Source organism: Argiope bruennichi, chromosome 7, assembly GCF_947563725.1.
Source record: "Argiope bruennichi chromosome 7, qqArgBrue1.1, whole genome shotgun sequence".
Classification (NCBI taxonomy): Eukaryota; Metazoa; Arthropoda; class Arachnida; order Araneae; family Araneidae; genus Argiope; species Argiope bruennichi.
The window spans coordinates 11074985-11092900 of NC_079157.1; the positions used below are offsets into that span (position 1 = coordinate 11074985).

Consider the following 17916-nt stretch of genomic DNA (forward strand, 5'->3'; position numbering starts at 1 on the left):
CCCGGGATCGAAATAGGGACCGTTAGATCTTCAGTTTAACGCTCTCCCAACTGAGCTATTTCGGCACGCCTAGGAGAAATCGGAAAGCAGCTTTATGAGAATGAAACTGGAAAGAATCAGCAAGATGTTATTTGTTCATAAAAGGACGAGAGAAGATACATCTAATAAAGAATTGTGTTACTCAGCGAATGTGGTTTGTCAAGATTTCTAAAGTCAATCGAAAGCGCACATGTAGAATTATTAGTGTTATACAATAAAAACAAAAAGATTAAAGAAATATAGCAAACTCGACGGCGGGGAATCGAACCCCGGTCTCCCGCGTGACAGGCGGGGATACTGACCACTATACTACCGAGGACAGTTACGCTTGCCGAAACCCGGGATCGAACCAGGGACCTTTAGATCTTCAGTCTAACGCTCTCCCAACTGAGCTATTTCGGCACGCCTAAGAGAAATCGGAAAGCAGCTTTACCAGAATGAAATTGGAAAGAATCAGCAAGATGTTATTTGTTCATAAAAGAACGAGAGAAGATACATCTAATAAAGAATTGTGTTACTCAGCGAATGTGGTTTGTCAAGATTTCTAAAGTCAATCGAAAGCGCACATGTAGAATTATTAGTGTTATCCAATAAAAATAAAAAGATTAAAGAAATATAGCAAACTCGACGGCGGGGAATCGAACCCCGGTCTCCAGCGTGACAGGCGGGGATACTGACCACTATACTAACGAGGACAGTTACGCTTGCCGAAACCCGGGATCGAACCAGGGACCTTTAGATCTTCAGTCTAACGCTCTCCCAACTGAGCTATTTCGGCATGCCTAGGAGAAATCGGAAAGCAGCTTTACCAGAATGAAACTGGAAAGAATCAGCAAGATGTTATTTGTTCATAAAATGACGAGAGAATATACATCTAAGGAAGAATTGTGTTACTCAGCGAATGTGGTTTGTCAAGATTTCTAAAGTCAATCGAAAGCGCACAGGTAGAATTGTTAGTGTTATCCAATAAAAATAAAAAGATTATTGATATATCGCAAACTCCCCGGCGGGGAATCGAACCCCGGTCTCCCGCGTGACAGGCGGGGATACTGACCACTATACTAACGAGGACAGTTACGCTTGCCGAAATCCGGGATCGAACCAGGGACCTTTAGATCTTCAGTCTAACGCTCTCCCAACTGAGCTATTTCGGCACGCCTAGGAGAAATCGGAAAGCAGCTTTACCAGAATGAAATTGGAAAGAATCAGCAAGATGTTATTTGTTCATAAAAGGACGAGAGAAGATACATCTAATAAAGAATTGTGTTACTCAGCGAATGTGGTTTGTCAAGATTTCTAAAGTCAATCGAAAGCGCACATGTAGAATTATTAGTGTTATCCAATAAAAATATTAAAGAAATATAGCAAACTCGACGGCGGGGAATCGAACCCCGGTCTGCCGCGTGACAGGCGGGGATACTGACCACTATACTACCGAGGACAGTTACGCTTGCCGAAACCCGGGATCGAACCAGGGACCTTTAGATCTTCAGTCTAACGCTCTCCCAACTGAGCTATTTCGGCACGCCTAGGAGAAATCGGAAAGCAGCTTTACCAGAATGAAATTGGAAAGAATCAGCAAGATGTTATTTGTTCATAAAAGGACGAGAGAAGATACATCTAATAAAGAATTGTGTTACTCAGCGAATGTGGTTTGTCAAGATTTCTAAAGTCAATCGAAAGCGCAAAGGTAGAATTATTAGTGTTATCCAATAAAAATATTAAAGAAATATAGCAAACTCGACGGCGGGGAATCGAACCCCGGTCTCCCGCGTGACAGGCGGGGATACTGACCACTATACTACCGAGGACAGTTACGCTTGCCGAAACCCGGGATCGAACCAGGGACCTTTAGATCTTCAGTCTAACGCTCTCCCAACTGAGCTATTTCGGCACGCCTAGGAGAAATCGGAAAGCAGCTTTACCAGAATGAAATTGGAAAGAATCAGCAAGATGTTATTTGTTCATAAAAGGACGAGAGAAGATACATCTAATAAAGAATTGTGTTACTCAGCGAATGTGGTTTGTCAAGATTTCTAAAGTCAATCGAAAGCGCAAAGGTAGAATTATTAGTGTTATCCAATAAAAATAAAAAGATTATTGATATATCGCAAACTCCCCGGCGGGGAATCGAATCCCGGTCTCCCGCGTGACAGGCGGGGATACTGACCACTATACTACCGAGGACAGTTACGCTTGCCGAAACCCGGGATCGAACCAGGGACCTTTAGATCTTCAGTCTAACGCTCGCCCAACTGAGCTATTTCGGCACGCCTAGGAGAAATCGGAAAGCAGCTTTACCAGAATGAAATTGGAAAGAATCAGCAAGATGTTATTTGTTCATAAAAGGACGAGAGAAGATACATCTAATAAAGAATTGTGTTACTCAGCGAATGTGGTTTGTCAAGATTTCTAAAGTCAATCGAAAGCGCACATGTAGAATTATTAGTGTTATCCAATAAAAATATTAAAGAAATATAGCAAACTCGACGGCGGGGAATCGAACCCCGGTCTGCCGCGTGACAGGCGGGGATACTGACCACTATACTACCGAGGACAGTTACGCTTGCCGAAACCCGGGATCGAACCAGGGACCTTTAGATCTTCAGTCTAACGCTCTCCCAACTGAGCTATTTCGGCACGCCTAGGAGAAATCGGAAAGCAGCTTTACCAGAATGAAATTGGAAAGAATCAGCAAGATGTTATTTGTTCATAAAAGGACGAGAGAAGATACATCTAATAAAGAATTGTGTTACTCAGCGAATGTGGTTTGTCAAGATTTCTAAAGTCAATCGAAAGCGCACATGTAGAATTATTAGTGTTATCCAATAAAAATATTAAAGAAATATAGCAAACTCGACGGCGGGGAATCGAACCCCGGTCTGCCGCGTGGCAGGCGGGGATACTGACCACTATACTACCGAGGACAGTTACGCTTGCCGAATCCCGGGATCGAATCATGGACCTTTAGATCTTCAGTCTAACGCTCTCCCAACTGAGCTATTTCGGCACGCCTAGGAGAAATCGGAAAGCAGCTTTACCAGAATGAAATTGGAAAGAATCAGCAAGATGTTATTTGTTCATAAAAGGACGAGAGAAGATACATCTAATAAAGAATTGTGTTACTCAGCGAATGTGGTTTGTCAAGATTTCTAAAGTCAATCGAAAGCGCAAAGGTAGAATTATTAGTGTTATCCAATAAAAATAAAAAGATTATTGATATATCGCAAACTCCCCGGCGGGGAATCGAACCCCGGTCTCCCGCGTGACAGGCGGGGATACTGACCACTATACTACCGAGGACAGTTACGCTTGCCGAAACCCGGGATCGAACCAGGGACCTTTAGATCTTCAGTCTAACGCTCGCCCAACTGAGCTATTTCGGCACGCCTAGGAGAAATCGGAAAGCAGCTTTACCAGAATGAAATTGGAAAGAATCAGCAAGATGTTATTTGTTCATAAAAGGACGAGAGAAGATACATCTAATAAAGAATTGTGTTACTCAGCGAATGTGGTTTGTCAAGATTTCTAAAGTCAATCGAAAGCGCACATGTAGAATTATTAGTGTTATCCAATAAAAATATTAAAGAAATATAGCAAACTCGACGGCGGGGAATCGAACCCCGGTCTGCCGCGTGACAGGCGGGGATACTGACCACTATACTACCGAGGACAGTTACGCTTGCCGAAACCCGGGATCGAACCAGGGACCTTTAGATCTTCAGTCTAACGCTCTCCCAACTGAGCTATTTCGGCACGCCTAGGAGAAATCGGAAAGCAGCTTTACCAGAATGAAATTGGAAAGAATCAGCAAGATGTTATTTGTTCATAAAAGGACGAGAGAAGATACATCTAATAAAGAATTGTGTTACTCAGCGAATGTGGTTTGTCAAGATTTCTAAAGTCAATCGAAAGCGCACATGTAGAATTATTAGTGTTATCCAATAAAAATATTAAAGAAATATAGCAAACTCGACGGCGGGGAATCGAACCCCGGTCTGCCGCGTGACAGGCGGGGATACTGACCACTATACTACCGAGGACAGTTACGCTTGCCGAAACCCGGGATCGAACCATGGACCTTTAGATCTTCAGTCTAACGCTCTCCCAACTGAGCTATTTCGGCACGCCTAGGAGAAATCGGAAAGCAGCTTTACCAGAATGAAATTGGAAAGAATCAGCAAGATGTTATTTGTTCATAAAAGGACGAGAGAAGATACATCTAATAAAGAATTGTGTTACTCAGCGAATGTGGTTTGTCAAGATTTCTAAAGTCAATCGAAAGCGCACATGTAGAATTATTAGTGTTATCCAATAAAAATATTAAAGAAATATAGCAAACTCGACGGCGGGGAATCGAACCCCGGTCTGCCGCGTGACAGGCGGGGATACTGACCACTATACTACCGAGGACAGTTACGCTTGCCGAAACCCGGGATCGAACCAGGGACCTTTAGATCTTCAGTCTAACGCTCTCCCAACTGAGCTATTTCGGCACGCCTAGGAGAAATCGGAAAGCAGCTTTACCAGAATGAAATTGGAAAGAATCAGCAAGATGTTATTTGTTCATAAAAGGACGAGAGAAGATACATCTAATAAAGAATTGTGTTACTCAGCGAATGTGGTTTGTCAAGATTTCTAAAGTCAATCGAAAGCGCACATGTAGAATTATTAGTGTTATCCAATAAAAATATTAAAGAAATATAGCAAACTCGACGGCGGGGAATCGAACCCCGGTCTGCCGCGTGACAGGCGGGGATACTGACCACTATACTACCGAGGACAGTTACGCTTGCCGAAACCCGGGATCGAACCATGGACCTTTAGATCTTCAGTCTAACGCTCTCCCAACTGAGCTATTTCGGCACGCCTAGGAGAAATCGGAAAGCAGCTTTACCAGAATGAAATTGGAAAGAATCAGCAAGATGTTATTTGTTCATAAAAGGACGAGAGAAGATACATCTAATAAAGAATTGTGTTACTCAGCGAATGTGGTTTGTCAAGATTTCTAAAGTCAATCGAAAGCGCAAAGGTAGAATTATTAGTGTTATCCAATAAAAATAAAAAGATTATTGATATATCGCAAACTCCCCGGCGGGGAATCGAACCCCGGTCTCCCGCGTGACAGGCGGGGATACTGACCACTATACTACCGAGGACAGTTACGCTTGCCGAAACCCGGGATCGAACCAGGGACCTTTAGATCTTCAGTCTAACGCTCTCCCAACTGAGCTATTTCGGCACGCCTAGGAGAAATCGGAAAGCAGCTTTACCAGAATGAAATTGGAAAGAATCAGCAAGATTTTATTTGTTCATAAAAGGACGAGAGAAGATACATCTAATAAAGAATTGTGTTACTCAGCGAATGTGGTTTGTCAAGATTTCTAAAGTCAATCGAAAGCGCACATGTAGAATTATTAGTGTTATCCAATAAAAATATTAAAGAAATATAGCAAACTCGACGGCGGGGAATCGAACCCCGGTCTGCCGCGTGACAGGCGGGGATACTGACCACTATACTACCGAGGACAGTTACGCTTGCCGAAACCCGGGATCGAACCAGGGACCTTTAGATCTTCAGTCTAACGCTCTCCCAACTGAGCTATTTCGGCACGCCTAGGAGAAATCGGAAAGCAGCTTTACCAGAATGAAATTGGAAAGAATCAGCAAGATGTTATTTGTTCATAAAAGGACGAGAGAAGATACATCTAATAAAGAATTGTGTTACTCAGCGAATGTGGTTTGTCAAGATTTCTAAAGTCAATCGAAAGCGCACATGTAGAATTATTAGTGTTATCCAATAAAAATATTAAAGAAATATAGCAAACTCGACGGCGGGGAATCGAACCCCGGTCTGCCGCGTGGCAGGCGGGGATACTGACCACTATACTACCGAGGACAGTTACGCTTGTCGAAACCCGGGATCGAATCATGGACCTTTAGATCTTCAGTCTAACGCTCTCCCAACTGAGCTATTTCGGCACGCCTAGGAGAAATCGGAAAGCAGCTTTACCAGAATGAAATTGGAAAGAATCAGCAAGATGTTATTTGTTCATAAAAGGACGAGAGAAGATACATCTAATAAAGAATTGTGTTACTCAGCGAATGTGGTTTGTCAAGATTTCTAAAGTCAATCGAAAGCGCAAAGGTAGAATTATTAGTGTTATCCAATAAAAATAAAAAGATTATTGATATATCGCAAACTCCCCGGCGGGGAATCGAACCCCGGTCTCCCGCGTGACAGGCGGGGATACTGACCACTATACTACCGAGGACAGTTACGCTTGCCGAAACCCGGGATCGAACCAGGGACCTTTAGATCTTCAGTCTAACGCTCGCCCAACTGAGCTATTTCGGCACGCCTAGGAGAAATCGGAAAGCAGCTTTACCAGAATGAAATTGGAAAGAATCAGCAAGATGTTATTTGTTCATAAAAGGACGAGAGAAGATACATCTAATAAAGAATTGTGTTACTCAGCGAATGTGGTTTGTCAAGATTTCTAAAGTCAATCGAAAGCGCACATGTAGAATTATTAGTGTTATCCAATAAAAATATTAAAGAAATATAGCAAACTCGACGGCGGGGAATCGAACCCCGGTCTGCCGCGTGACAGGCGGGGATACTGACCACTATACTACCGAGGACAGTTACGCTTGCCGAAACCCGGGATCGAACCAGGGACCTTTAGATCTTCAGTCTAACGCTCTCCCAACTGAGCTATTTCGGCACGCCTAGGAGAAATCGGAAAGCAGCTTTACCAGAATGAAATTGGAAAGAATCAGCAAGATGTTATTTGTTCATAAAAGGACGAGAGAAGATACATCTAATAAAGAATTGTGTTACTCAGCGAATGTGGTTTGTCAAGATTTCTAAAGTCAATCGAAAGCGCACATGTAGAATTATTAGTGTTATCCAATAAAAATATTAAAGAAATATAGCAAACTCGACGGCGGGGAATCGAACCCCGGTCTGCCGCGTGACAGGCGGGGATACTGACCACTATACTACCGAGGACAGTTACGCTTGCCGAAACCCGGGATCGAACCATGGACCTTTAGATCTTCAGTCTAACGCTCTCCCAACTGAGCTATTTCGGCACGCCTAGGAGAAATCGGAAAGCAGCTTTACCAGAATGAAATTGGAAAGAATCAGCAAGATGTTATTTGTTCATAAAAGGACGAGAGAAGATACATCTAATAAAGAATTGTGTTACTCAGCGAATGTGGTTTGTCAAGATTTCTAAAGTCAATCGAAAGCGCAAAGGTAGAATTATTAGTGTTATCCAATAAAAATAAAAAGATTATTGATATATCGCAAACTCCCCGGCGGGGAATCGAACCCCGGTCTCCCGCGTGACAGGCGGGGATACTGACCACTATACTACCGAGGACAGTTACGCTTGCCGAAACCCGGGATCGAACCAGGGACCTTTAGATCTTCAGTCTAACGCTCTCCCAACTGAGCTATTTCGGCACGCCTAGGAGAAATCGGAAAGCAGCTTTACCAGAATGAAATTGGAAAGAATCAGCAAGATTTTATTTGTTCATAAAAGGACGAGAGAAGATACATCTAATAAAGAATTGTGTTACTCAGCGAATGTGGTTTGTCAAGATTTCTAAAGTCAATCGAAAGCGCACATGTAGAATTATTAGTGTTATCCAATAAAAATATTAAAGAAATATCGCAAACTCCCCGTCGGGGAATCGAACCCCGGTCTCCCGCGTGACAGGCGGGAATACTGACCACTATACTACCGAGGACAGTTACGCTTGCCGAAACCCGGGATCGAACCAGGGACCTTTAGATCTTCAGTCTAACGCTCTCCCAACTGAGGTATTTCGGCAAGCCTAGGAGGAATCGGAAAGCAGCTTTACCAGAATGAAACTGGAAAGAATCAGCAAGATGTTATTTGTTCATAAAATGACGAGAGAATATACATCTAAGGAAGAATTGTGTTACTCAGCGAATGTGGTTTGTCGAGATTTCTAAAGTCAATCGAAAGCGCACATGTAGAATTATTAGTGTTATCTAATAAAAATAGAAACATTAATGTTATATCGCAAGCTCCCCGGCGGGGAATCGAACCCCGGTCTCCCGCGTGACAGGCGGGGATACTGACCACTATACTACCGAGGACAGTTACGCTTGCCGAAACCCGGGATCGAAATAGGGACCGTTAGATCTTCAGTCTAACGCTCTCCCAACTGAGCTATTTCGGCACGCCTAGGAGAAATCGGAAAGCAGCTTTATGAGAATGAAACTGGAAAGAATCAGCAAGATGTTATTTGTTCATAAAAGGACGAGAGAAGATACATCTAATAAAGAATTGTGTTACTCAGCGAATGTGGTTTGTCAAGATTTCTAAAGTCAATCGAAAGCGCACATGTAGAATTATTAGTGTTATACAATAAAAACAAAAAGATTAAAGAAATATAGCAAACTCGACGGCGGGGAATCGAACCCCGGTCTCCCTCGTGACAGGCGGGGATACTGACCACTATACTACCGAGGACAGTTACGCTTGCCGAAACCCGGGATCGAACCAGGGACCTTTAGATCTTCAGTCTAACGCTCTCCCAGCTGAGCTATTTCGGCACGCCTAGGAGAAATCGGAAAGCAGCTTTATGAGAATGAAACTGGAAAGAATCAGCAAGATGTTATTTGTTCATAAAAGGACGAGAGAAGATACATCTAAGGAAGAATTGTGTTACTCAGCGAATGTGATTTGTCAAGATTTCTAAAGTAAATCGAAAGAGCACATGTAGAATTATTAGTGTTATCCAATAAAAATAAAAATAAAAATAAAAAGATTAATGTTATATCGCAAACTCCCCGTCGGGGAATCGAACCCCGGTCTCCCGCGTGACAGGCGGGGATACTGACCACTATACTACCGAGGACAGTTACGCTTGCCGAAACCCGGGATCGAACCAGGGACCTTTAGATCTTCAGTCTAACGCTCTCCCAACTGAGCTATTTCGGCACGCCTAGGAGAAATCGGAAAGCAGCTTTAGCAGAATGAAATTGGAAAGAATCAGCAAGATGTTATTTGTTCATAAAAGAACGAGAGAAGATACATCTAATAAAGAATTGTGTTACTCAGCGAATGTGATTTGTCAAGATTTCTAAAGTCAATCGAAAGCGCACATGTAGAATTATTAGTGTTATCCAATAAAAATAAAAAGATTAAAGAAATATAGCAAACTCGACGGCGGGGAATCGAACCCCGGTCTCCCGCGTGACAGGCGGGGATACTGACCACTTTACTACCGAGGACAGTTACGCTTGCCGAAACCCGGGATCGAACCAGGGACCTTCAGATCTTCAGTCTATCGCTCTCCCAACTGAGCTATTTCGGCACGCCTAGGAGAAATCGGAAAGCAGTTTTACCAGAATGAAATTGGAAAGAATCAGCAAAATGTTATTTGTTCATAAAAGGACGAGAGATGATACATCTAATAAAGAATTGTGTTACTCAGCGAATGTGGTTTGTCAAGATTTCTAAAGTCAATCGAAAGCACACATGTAGAATTATTAGTGTTATCCAATAAAAATAAAAAGATTATTGATATATCGCAAACTCCCCGCCGGGGAATCGAACCCCGGTCTCCCGCATGACAGGCGGGGATACTGACCACTATACTACCGAGGACAATTACGCTTGCCGAAACCCGGGATCGAACCAGGGACCTTTAGATCTTCAGTCTAACGCTCTCCCAACTGAGCTATTTCGGCACGCCTAGGAGAAATAGGAAAGCAGCTTTATGAGAATGAAACTGGAAAGAATCAGCAAGATGTTATTTGTTCCTAAAAGGACGAGAGAAGATACATCTAAGGAAGAATTGTGTTACTCAGCGAATGTGATTTGTCAAGATTTCTAAAGTAAATCGAAAGAGCACATGTAGAATTATTAGTGTTATCCAATAAAAATAAAAATAAAAATAAAAAGATTAATGTTATATCGCAAACTCCCCGTCGGGGAATCGAACCCCGGTCTCCCGCGTGACAGGCAGGGATACTGACCACTATACTACCGAGGACAGTTACGCTTGCCGAAACCCGGGATCGAACCAGGGAACTTTAGATCTTCAGTCTAACGCTCTCCCAACTGAGCTATTTCGGCACGCCTAGGAGAAATCGGAAAGCAGCTTTACCAGAATGAAATTGGAAAGAATCAGCAAGATGTTATTTGTTCATAAAAGGACGAGAGAAGATACATCTAATTAAGAATTGTGTTACTCAGCGAATGTGGTTTGTCAAGATTTCTAAAGTCAATCGAAAGCGCACATGTAGAATTATTAGTGTTATCCAATAAAAATAAAAAGATTAAAGAAATATAGCAAACTCGACGGCGGGGAATCGAACCCCGGTCTCCCGCGTGACAGGCGGGGATACTGACCACTATACTACCGAAGACAGTTACGCTTGCCGACAGCCGGGATCGAACCAGGGACCTTTAGATCTTCAGTCTAACGCTCTCCCAACTGAGCTATTTCGGCACGCCTAGGAGAAATCGGAAAGCAGCTTTATGAGAATGAAACTGGAAAGAATCAGCAAGATGTTATTTGTTCATAAAAGGACGAGAGAAGATACATCTAAGGAAGAATTGTGTTACTCAGCGAATGTGATTTGTCAAGATTTCTAAAGTAAATCGAAAGAGCACATGTAGAATTATTAGTGTTATCCAATAAAAATAAAAATAAAAATAAAAAGATTAATGTTATATCGCAAACTCCCCGTCGGGGAATCGAACCCCGGTCTCCCGCGTGACAGGCGGGGATACTGACCACTATACTAACGAGGACAGTTACGCTTGCCGAAACCCGGGATCGAACCAGGGACCTTTAGATCTTCAGTCTAACGCTCTCCCAACTGAGCTATTTCGGCACGCCTAGGAGAAATCGGAAAGCAGCTTTACCAGAATGAAACTGGAAAGAATCAGCAAGATGTTATTTGTTCATAAAAGGACGAGAGAATATACATCTAATTAAGAATTGTGTTACTCAGCGAATGTGGTTTGTCGAGATTTCTAAAGTCAATCGAAAGCGCACATGTAGAATTATTAGTGTTATCTAATAAAAATAAAAAGATTAATGTTATATCGCAAGCTCCCCGGCGGGGAATCGAACCCCGGTCTCCCGCGTGACAGGCGGGGATACTGACCACTATACTACCGAGGACAGTTACGCTTGCCGAAACCCGGGATCGAAATAGGGACCGTTAGATCTTCAGTCTAACGCTCTCCCAACTGAGCTATTTCGGCACGCCTAGGAGAAATCGGAAAGCAGCTTTATGAGAATGAAACTGGAAAGAATCAGCAAGAGGTTATTTGTTCATAAAAGGACGAGAGAAGATTCATCTAAGGAAGAATTGTGTTACTCAGCGAATGTGATTTGTCAAGATTTCTAAAGTAAATCGAAAGAGCACATGTAGAATTATTAGTGTTATCCAATAAAAATAAAAAGATTAAAGAAATATAGCAAACTCGACGGCGGGGAATCGAACCCCGGTCTCCCGCGTGACAGGCGGGGATACTGACCACTATATTACCGAGGACAGTTACGCTTGCCGAAACCCGGGATCGAACCATGGACCTTTAGATCTTCAGTCTATCGCTCTCCCAACTGAGCTATTTCGGCACGCCTAGGAGAAATCGGAAAGCAGTTTTACCAGAATGAAATTGGAAAGAATCAGCAAAATGTTATTTGTTCATAAAAGGACGAGAGATGATGCATCTAATAAAGAATTGTGTTACTCAGCGAATGTGGTTTGTCAAGATTTCTAAAGTCAATCGAAAGCGCACATGTAGAATTATTAGTGTTATCCAATAAAAATAAAAAGATTATTGATATATCGCAAACTCCCCGCCGGGGAATCGAACCCCGGTCTCCCGCATGACAGGCGGGGATACTGACCACTATACTACCGAGGACAATTACGCTTGCCGAAACCCGGGATCGAACCAGGGACCTTTAGATCTTCAGTCTAACATTCTCCCAACTGAGCTATTTCGGCACGCCTAGGAGAAATAGGAAAGCAGCTTTATGAGAATGAAACTGGAAAGAATCAGCAAGATGTTATTTGTTCATAAAACGACGAGAGAAGATACATCTAAGGAAGAATTGTGTTACTCAGCGAATGTGATTTGTCAAGATTTCTAAAGTAAATCGAAAGAGCACATGTAGAATTATTAGTGTTATCCAATAAAAATAAAAATAAAAAGATTAATGTTATATCGCAAACTCCCCGTCGGGGAATCGAACCCCGGTCTCCCGCGTGACAGGCAGGGATACTGACCACTATACTACCGAGGACAGTTACGCTTGCCGAAACCCGGGATCGAACCAGGGAACTTTAGATCTTCAGTCTAACGCTCTCCCAACTGAGCTATTTCGGCACGCCTAGGAGAAATCGGAAAGCAGCTTTACCAGAATGAAATTGGAAAGAATCAGCAAGATGTTATTTGTTCATAAAAGGACGAGAGAAGATACATCTAATAAAGAATTGTGTTACTCAGCGAATGTGGTTTGTCAAGATTTCTAAAGTCAATCGAAAGCGCACATGTAGAATTATTAGTGTTATCCAATAAAAATAAAAAGATTAAAGAAATATAGCAAACTCGACGGCGGGGAATCGAACCCCGGTCTCCCGCGTGACAGGCGCGGATACTGACCACTATACTACCGAAGGCAGTTACGCTTGCCGACACCCGGAATCGAACCAGGGACCTTTAGATCTTCAGTCTAACGCTCTCCCAACTGAGCTATTTCGGCACGCCTAGGAGAAATCGGAAAGCAGCTTTATGAGAATGAAACTGGAAAGAATCAGCAAGATGTTATTTGTTCATAAAAGGACGAGAGAAGATACATCTAAGGAAGAATTGTGTTACTCAGCGAATGTGATTTGTCAAGATTTCTAAAGTAAATCGAAAGAGCACATGTAGAATTATTAGTGTTATCCAATAAAAATAAAAATAAAAATAAAAAGATTAATGTTATATCGCAAACTCCCCGTCGGGGAATCGAACCCCGGTCTCCCGCGTGACAGGCGGGGATACTGACCACTATACTACCGAGGACAGTTACGCTTGCCGAAATCCGGGATCGAACCAGGGACCTTTAGTCTAACGCTCTCCCAACTGAGCTATTTCGGCACGCCTAGGGGAATCGGAAAGCAGCTTTACCAGAATGAAACTGGAAAGAATCAGCAAGATGTTATTTGTTCATAAAAGGACTAGAGAATATACATCTAATTAAGAATTGTGTTACTCAGCGAATGTGGTTTGTCGAGATTTCTAAAGTCAATCGAAAGAGCACATGTAGAATTATTAGTGTTATCTAATAAAAATAAAAAGATTAATGTTATATCGCAAACTCCCCGCCGGGGAATCGAACCCCGGTCTCCCGCGTGACAGGCGGGGATACTGACCACTATACTACCGAGGACAGTTACGCTTGCCGAAACCCGGGATCGAAATAGGGACCGTTAGATCTTCAGTCTAACGCTCTCCCAACTGAGCTATTTCGGCACGCCTAGGAGAAATCGGAAAGCAGCTTTATGAGAATGAAACTGGAAAGAATCAGCAAGAGGTTATTTGTTCATAAAAGGACGAGAGAAGATTCATCTAAGGAAGAATTGTGTTACTCAGCGAATGTGATTTGTCAAGATTTCTAAAGTAAATCGAAAGAGCACATGTAGAATTATTAGTGTTATCCAATAAAAATATTAAAGAAATATCGCAAACTCCCCGGCGGGGAATCGAACCCCGGTCTCCCGCGTGACAGGCGGGGATACTGATCACTATACTACCGAGGACAGTTAAGCTTGCCGAAACCCGGGATCGAACCAGGGACCTTTAGATCTTCAGTCTAACGCTCTCCCAACTGAGCTATTTCGGCACGCCTAGGAGAAATCGGAAAGCAGCTTTACCAGAATGAAATTGGAAAGAATCAGCAAGATGTTATTTGTTCATAAAAGGACGAGAGAAGATACATCTAATAAAGAATTGTGTTACTCAGCGAATGTGGTTTGTCAAGATTTCTAAAGTCAATCGAAAGCGCACATGTAGAATTATTAGTGTTATCCAATAAAAATAAAAAGATTAAAGAAATATAGCAAACTCGACGGCGGGGAATCGAACCCCGGTCTCCCGCGTGACAGGCGGGGATACTGACCACTATACTACCGAAGACAGTTACGCTTGCCGACACCCGGAATCGAACCAGGGACCTTTAGATCTTCAGTCTAACGCTCTCCCAACTGAGCTATTTCGGCACGCCTAGGAGAAATCGGAAAGCAGCTTTATGAGAATGAAACTGGAAAGAATCAGCAAGATGTTATTTGTTCATAAAAGGACGAGAGAAGATACATCTAAGGAAGAATTGTGTTACTCAGCGAATGTGATTTGTCAAGATTTCTAAAGTAAATCGAAAAAGCACATGTAGAATTATTAGTGTTATCCAATAAAAATAAAAAGATTAAAGAAATATAGCAAACTCGACGGCGGGGAATCGAACCCCGGTCTCCCGCGTGACAGGCGGGGATACTGACCACTATATTACCGAGGACAGTTACGCTTGCCGAAACCCGGGATCGAACCAGGGACCTTTAGATCTTCAGTCTATCGCTCTCCCAACTGAGCTATTTCGGCACGCCTAGGAGAAATCGGAAAGCAGTTTTACCAGAATGAAACTGGAAAGAATCAGCAAGATGTTATTTGTTCATAAAATGACGAGAGAATATACATCTAATAAAGAATTGTGTTACTCAGCGAATGTGGTTTGTCAAGATTTCTAAAGTCAATCGAAAGCGCACATGTAGAATTATTAGTGTTATCCAATAAAAATATTAAAGAAATATCGCAAACTCCCCGTCGGGGAATCGAACCCCGGTCTCCCGCGTGACAGGCGGGAATACTGACCACTATACTACCGAGGACAGTTACGCTTGCCGAAACCCGGGATCGAACCAGGGACCTTTAGATCTTCAGTCTAACGCTCTCCCAACTGAGGTATTTCGGCAAGCCTAGGAGGAATCGGAAAGCAGCTTTACCAGAATGAAACTGGAAAGAATCAGCAAGATGTTATTTGTTCATAAAATGACGAGAGAATATACATCTAAGGAAGAATTGTGTTACTCAGCGAATGTGGTTTGTCGAGATTTCTAAAGTCAATCGAAAGCGCACATGTAGAATTATTAGTGTTATCTAATAAAAATAGAAACATTAATGTTATATCGCAAGCTCCCCGGCGGGGAATCGAACCCCGGTCTCCCGCGTGACAGGCGGGGATACTGACCACTATACTACCGAGGACAGTTACGCTTGCCGAAACCCGGGATCGAAATAGGGACCGTTAGATCTTCAGTCTAACGCTCTCCCAACTGAGCTATTTCGGCACGCCTAGGAGAAATCGGAAAGCAGCTTTATGAGAATGAAACTGGAAAGAATCAGCAAGATGTTATTTGTTCATAAAAGGACGAGAGAAGATACATCTAATAAAGAATTGTGTTACTCAGCGAATGTGGTTTGTCAAGATTTCTAAAGTCAATCGAAAGCGCACATGTAGAATTATTAGTGTTATACAATAAAAACAAAAAGATTAAAGAAATATAGCAAACTCGACGGCGGGGAATCGAACCCCGGTCTCCCTCGTGACAGGCGGGGATACTGACCACTATACTACCGAGGACAGTTACGCTTGCCGAAACCCGGGATCGAACCAGGGACCTTTAGATCTTCAGTCTAACGCTCTCCCAGCTGAGCTATTTCGGCACGCCTAGGAGAAATCGGAAAGCAGCTTTATGAGAATGAAACTGGAAAGAATCAGCAAGATGTTATTTGTTCATAAAAGGACGAGAGAAGATACATCTAAGGAAGAATTGTGTTACTCAGCGAATGTGATTTGTCAAGATTTCTAAAGTAAATCGAAAGAGCACATGTAGAATTATTAGTGTTATCCAATAAAAATAAAAATAAAAATAAAAAGATTAATGTTATATCGCAAACTCCCCGTCGGGGAATCGAACCCCGGTCTCCCGCGTGACAGGCAGGGATACTGACCACTATACTACCGAGGACAGTTACGCTTGCCGAAACCCGGGATCGAACCAGGGAACTTTAGATCTTCAGTCTAACGCTCTCCCAACTGAGCTATTTCGGCACGCCTAGGAGAAATCGGAAAGCAGCTTTACCAGAATGAAATTGGAAAGAATCAGCAAGATGTTATTTGTTCATAAAAGGACGAGAGAAGATACATCTAATAAAGAATTGTGTTACTCAGCGAATGTGGTTTGTCAAGATTTCTAAAGTCAATCGAAAGCGCACATGTAGAATTATTAGTGTTATCCAATAAAAATAAAAAGATTAAAGAAATATAGCAAACTCGACGGCGGGGAATCGAACCCCGGTCTCCCGCGTGACAGGCGGGGATACTGACCACTATACTAACGAGGACAGTTACGCTTGCCGAAAACCGGGATCGAACCAGGGACCTTTAGATCTTCAGTCTAACGCTCTCCCAACTGAGCTATTTCGGCACGCCTAGGAGAAATCGGAAAGCAGCTTTACCAGAATGAAATTGGAAAGAATCAGCAAGATGTTATTTGTTCATAAAAGGACGAGAGAAGATACATCTAATAAAGAATTGTGTTACTCAGCGAATGTGGTTTGTCAAGATTTCTAAAGTCAATCGAAAGCGCACATGTAGAATTATTAGTGTTATCCAATAAAAATATTAAAGAAATATAGCAAACTCGACGGCGGGGAATCGAATCCCGGTCTCCCGCGTGACAGGCGGGGATACTGACCACTATACTACCGAAGACAGTTACGCTTGCCGAAACCCGGGATCGAACCAGGGACCTTTAGATCTTCAGTCTAACGCTCTCCCAACTGAGCTATTTCGGCACCCCTGTTAGAAATGGGAAAGCAGCTTTACCAGAATGAAATTGGAAAGAATCAGCAAGATGTTATTTGTTCATAAAAGGACGAGAGAAGATACATCTAATAAAGAATTGTGTTACTCAGCGAATGTGGTTTGTCAAGATTTCTAAAGTCAATCGAAAGCGCACATGTAGAATTATTAGTGTTATCCAATAAAAATAAAAAGATTAAAGAAATATAGCAAACTCGACGGCGGGGAATCGAACCCCGGCCTCCCTCGTGACAGGCGAGGATACTGACCACTATACTACCGAGGACAGTTACGCTTGCCGAAACCCGGGATCGAACCAGGGACCTTTAGATATTCAGTCTATCGCTCTCCCAACTGAGCTATTTCGGCACGCCTAGGAGAAATCGGAAAGCAGTTTTACCAGAATGAAATTGGAAAGAATCAGCAAAATGTTATTTGTTCATAAAAGGACGAGAGATGATACATCTAATAAAGAATTGTGTTACTCAGCGAATGTGGTTTGTCAAGATTTCTAAAGTCAATCGAAAGCGCACATGTAGAATTATTAGTGTTATCCAATAAAAATCAAAAGATTAAAGAAATATAGCAAACTCGACGGCGGGGAATCGAACCCCGGTCTCCCGCGTGACAGGCGGGGATACTGACCACTATACTACCGAAGACAGTTACGCTTGCCGACACCCGGGATCGAACCAAGGACATTTAGATCTTCAGTCTAACGCTCTCCCAACCGAGCTATTTCGGCACGCCTAGGAGAAATCGGAAAGCAGCTTTATGAGAATGAAACTGGAAAGAATCTGCAAGATGTTATTTGTTCATAAAACTACGAGAGAAGATACATCTAAGGAAGAATTGTGTTACTCAGCGAATGTGGTTTGTCAAGATTTCTAAAGTCAATCGAAAGCGCACATGTAGAATTATTAGTGTTATCCAATAAAAATAAAAAGATTAAAGAGATATAGC

General features: G+C 42.6%; 25 non-coding genes across 25 annotated transcripts; all 25 read right to left on the bottom strand.

Annotated features, from left to right (window-relative positions):
• Window positions 1–368: 368 nt before the first annotated feature.
• Trnaf-gaa (transfer RNA phenylalanine (anticodon GAA)) lies at window positions 369–441 on the bottom strand. Its single transcript has one exon. It is a non-coding gene; the product is annotated as a tRNA-Phe (tRNA).
• A 303-nt stretch (window positions 442–744) lies between these two features.
• On the bottom strand, window positions 745–817 carry Trnaf-gaa (transfer RNA phenylalanine (anticodon GAA)). Its single transcript has one exon. It is a non-coding gene; the product is annotated as a tRNA-Phe (tRNA).
• Window positions 818–1490: 673 nt separating this feature from the next.
• Trnaf-gaa (transfer RNA phenylalanine (anticodon GAA)) lies at window positions 1491–1563 on the bottom strand. Its single transcript has one exon. It is a non-coding gene; the product is annotated as a tRNA-Phe (tRNA).
• Window positions 1564–1860: 297 nt separating this feature from the next.
• Window positions 1861–1933, bottom strand: Trnaf-gaa (transfer RNA phenylalanine (anticodon GAA)). Its single transcript has one exon. It is a non-coding gene; the product is annotated as a tRNA-Phe (tRNA).
• Window positions 1934–2606: 673 nt separating this feature from the next.
• On the bottom strand, window positions 2607–2679 carry Trnaf-gaa (transfer RNA phenylalanine (anticodon GAA)). Its single transcript has one exon. It is a non-coding gene; the product is annotated as a tRNA-Phe (tRNA).
• Window positions 2680–3270: 591 nt separating this feature from the next.
• Trnad-guc (transfer RNA aspartic acid (anticodon GUC)) lies at window positions 3271–3342 on the bottom strand. The gene has a single exon. It is a non-coding gene; the product is annotated as a tRNA-Asp (tRNA).
• Window positions 3343–3722: 380 nt separating this feature from the next.
• On the bottom strand, window positions 3723–3795 carry Trnaf-gaa (transfer RNA phenylalanine (anticodon GAA)). Its single transcript has one exon. It is a non-coding gene; the product is annotated as a tRNA-Phe (tRNA).
• Window positions 3796–4462: 667 nt separating this feature from the next.
• On the bottom strand, window positions 4463–4535 carry Trnaf-gaa (transfer RNA phenylalanine (anticodon GAA)). The gene has a single exon. It is a non-coding gene; the product is annotated as a tRNA-Phe (tRNA).
• Window positions 4536–5126: 591 nt separating this feature from the next.
• Trnad-guc (transfer RNA aspartic acid (anticodon GUC)) lies at window positions 5127–5198 on the bottom strand. Its single transcript has one exon. It is a non-coding gene; the product is annotated as a tRNA-Asp (tRNA).
• A 10-nt stretch (window positions 5199–5208) lies between these two features.
• Trnaf-gaa (transfer RNA phenylalanine (anticodon GAA)) lies at window positions 5209–5281 on the bottom strand. The gene has a single exon. It is a non-coding gene; the product is annotated as a tRNA-Phe (tRNA).
• A 297-nt stretch (window positions 5282–5578) lies between these two features.
• Window positions 5579–5651, bottom strand: Trnaf-gaa (transfer RNA phenylalanine (anticodon GAA)). The gene has a single exon. It is a non-coding gene; the product is annotated as a tRNA-Phe (tRNA).
• Window positions 5652–6242: 591 nt separating this feature from the next.
• Window positions 6243–6314, bottom strand: Trnad-guc (transfer RNA aspartic acid (anticodon GUC)). Its single transcript has one exon. It is a non-coding gene; the product is annotated as a tRNA-Asp (tRNA).
• A 380-nt stretch (window positions 6315–6694) lies between these two features.
• Trnaf-gaa (transfer RNA phenylalanine (anticodon GAA)) lies at window positions 6695–6767 on the bottom strand. The gene has a single exon. It is a non-coding gene; the product is annotated as a tRNA-Phe (tRNA).
• A 591-nt stretch (window positions 6768–7358) lies between these two features.
• Window positions 7359–7430, bottom strand: Trnad-guc (transfer RNA aspartic acid (anticodon GUC)). The gene has a single exon. It is a non-coding gene; the product is annotated as a tRNA-Asp (tRNA).
• Window positions 7431–7440: 10 nt separating this feature from the next.
• Window positions 7441–7513, bottom strand: Trnaf-gaa (transfer RNA phenylalanine (anticodon GAA)). The gene has a single exon. It is a non-coding gene; the product is annotated as a tRNA-Phe (tRNA).
• Window positions 7514–8104: 591 nt separating this feature from the next.
• Trnad-guc (transfer RNA aspartic acid (anticodon GUC)) lies at window positions 8105–8176 on the bottom strand. Its single transcript has one exon. It is a non-coding gene; the product is annotated as a tRNA-Asp (tRNA).
• Window positions 8177–8562: 386 nt separating this feature from the next.
• Trnaf-gaa (transfer RNA phenylalanine (anticodon GAA)) lies at window positions 8563–8635 on the bottom strand. The gene has a single exon. It is a non-coding gene; the product is annotated as a tRNA-Phe (tRNA).
• A 315-nt stretch (window positions 8636–8950) lies between these two features.
• Trnaf-gaa (transfer RNA phenylalanine (anticodon GAA)) lies at window positions 8951–9023 on the bottom strand. Its single transcript has one exon. It is a non-coding gene; the product is annotated as a tRNA-Phe (tRNA).
• A 679-nt stretch (window positions 9024–9702) lies between these two features.
• On the bottom strand, window positions 9703–9775 carry Trnaf-gaa (transfer RNA phenylalanine (anticodon GAA)). Its single transcript has one exon. It is a non-coding gene; the product is annotated as a tRNA-Phe (tRNA).
• Window positions 9776–10854: 1079 nt separating this feature from the next.
• On the bottom strand, window positions 10855–10927 carry Trnaf-gaa (transfer RNA phenylalanine (anticodon GAA)). The gene has a single exon. It is a non-coding gene; the product is annotated as a tRNA-Phe (tRNA).
• A 221-nt stretch (window positions 10928–11148) lies between these two features.
• On the bottom strand, window positions 11149–11220 carry Trnad-guc (transfer RNA aspartic acid (anticodon GUC)). The gene has a single exon. It is a non-coding gene; the product is annotated as a tRNA-Asp (tRNA).
• A 2645-nt stretch (window positions 11221–13865) lies between these two features.
• On the bottom strand, window positions 13866–13938 carry Trnaf-gaa (transfer RNA phenylalanine (anticodon GAA)). The gene has a single exon. It is a non-coding gene; the product is annotated as a tRNA-Phe (tRNA).
• A 1343-nt stretch (window positions 13939–15281) lies between these two features.
• Trnad-guc (transfer RNA aspartic acid (anticodon GUC)) lies at window positions 15282–15353 on the bottom strand. The gene has a single exon. It is a non-coding gene; the product is annotated as a tRNA-Asp (tRNA).
• A 386-nt stretch (window positions 15354–15739) lies between these two features.
• Trnaf-gaa (transfer RNA phenylalanine (anticodon GAA)) lies at window positions 15740–15812 on the bottom strand. Its single transcript has one exon. It is a non-coding gene; the product is annotated as a tRNA-Phe (tRNA).
• A 1061-nt stretch (window positions 15813–16873) lies between these two features.
• Trnaf-gaa (transfer RNA phenylalanine (anticodon GAA)) lies at window positions 16874–16946 on the bottom strand. The gene has a single exon. It is a non-coding gene; the product is annotated as a tRNA-Phe (tRNA).
• Between the last annotated feature and the right edge of the window lie 970 nt (window positions 16947–17916).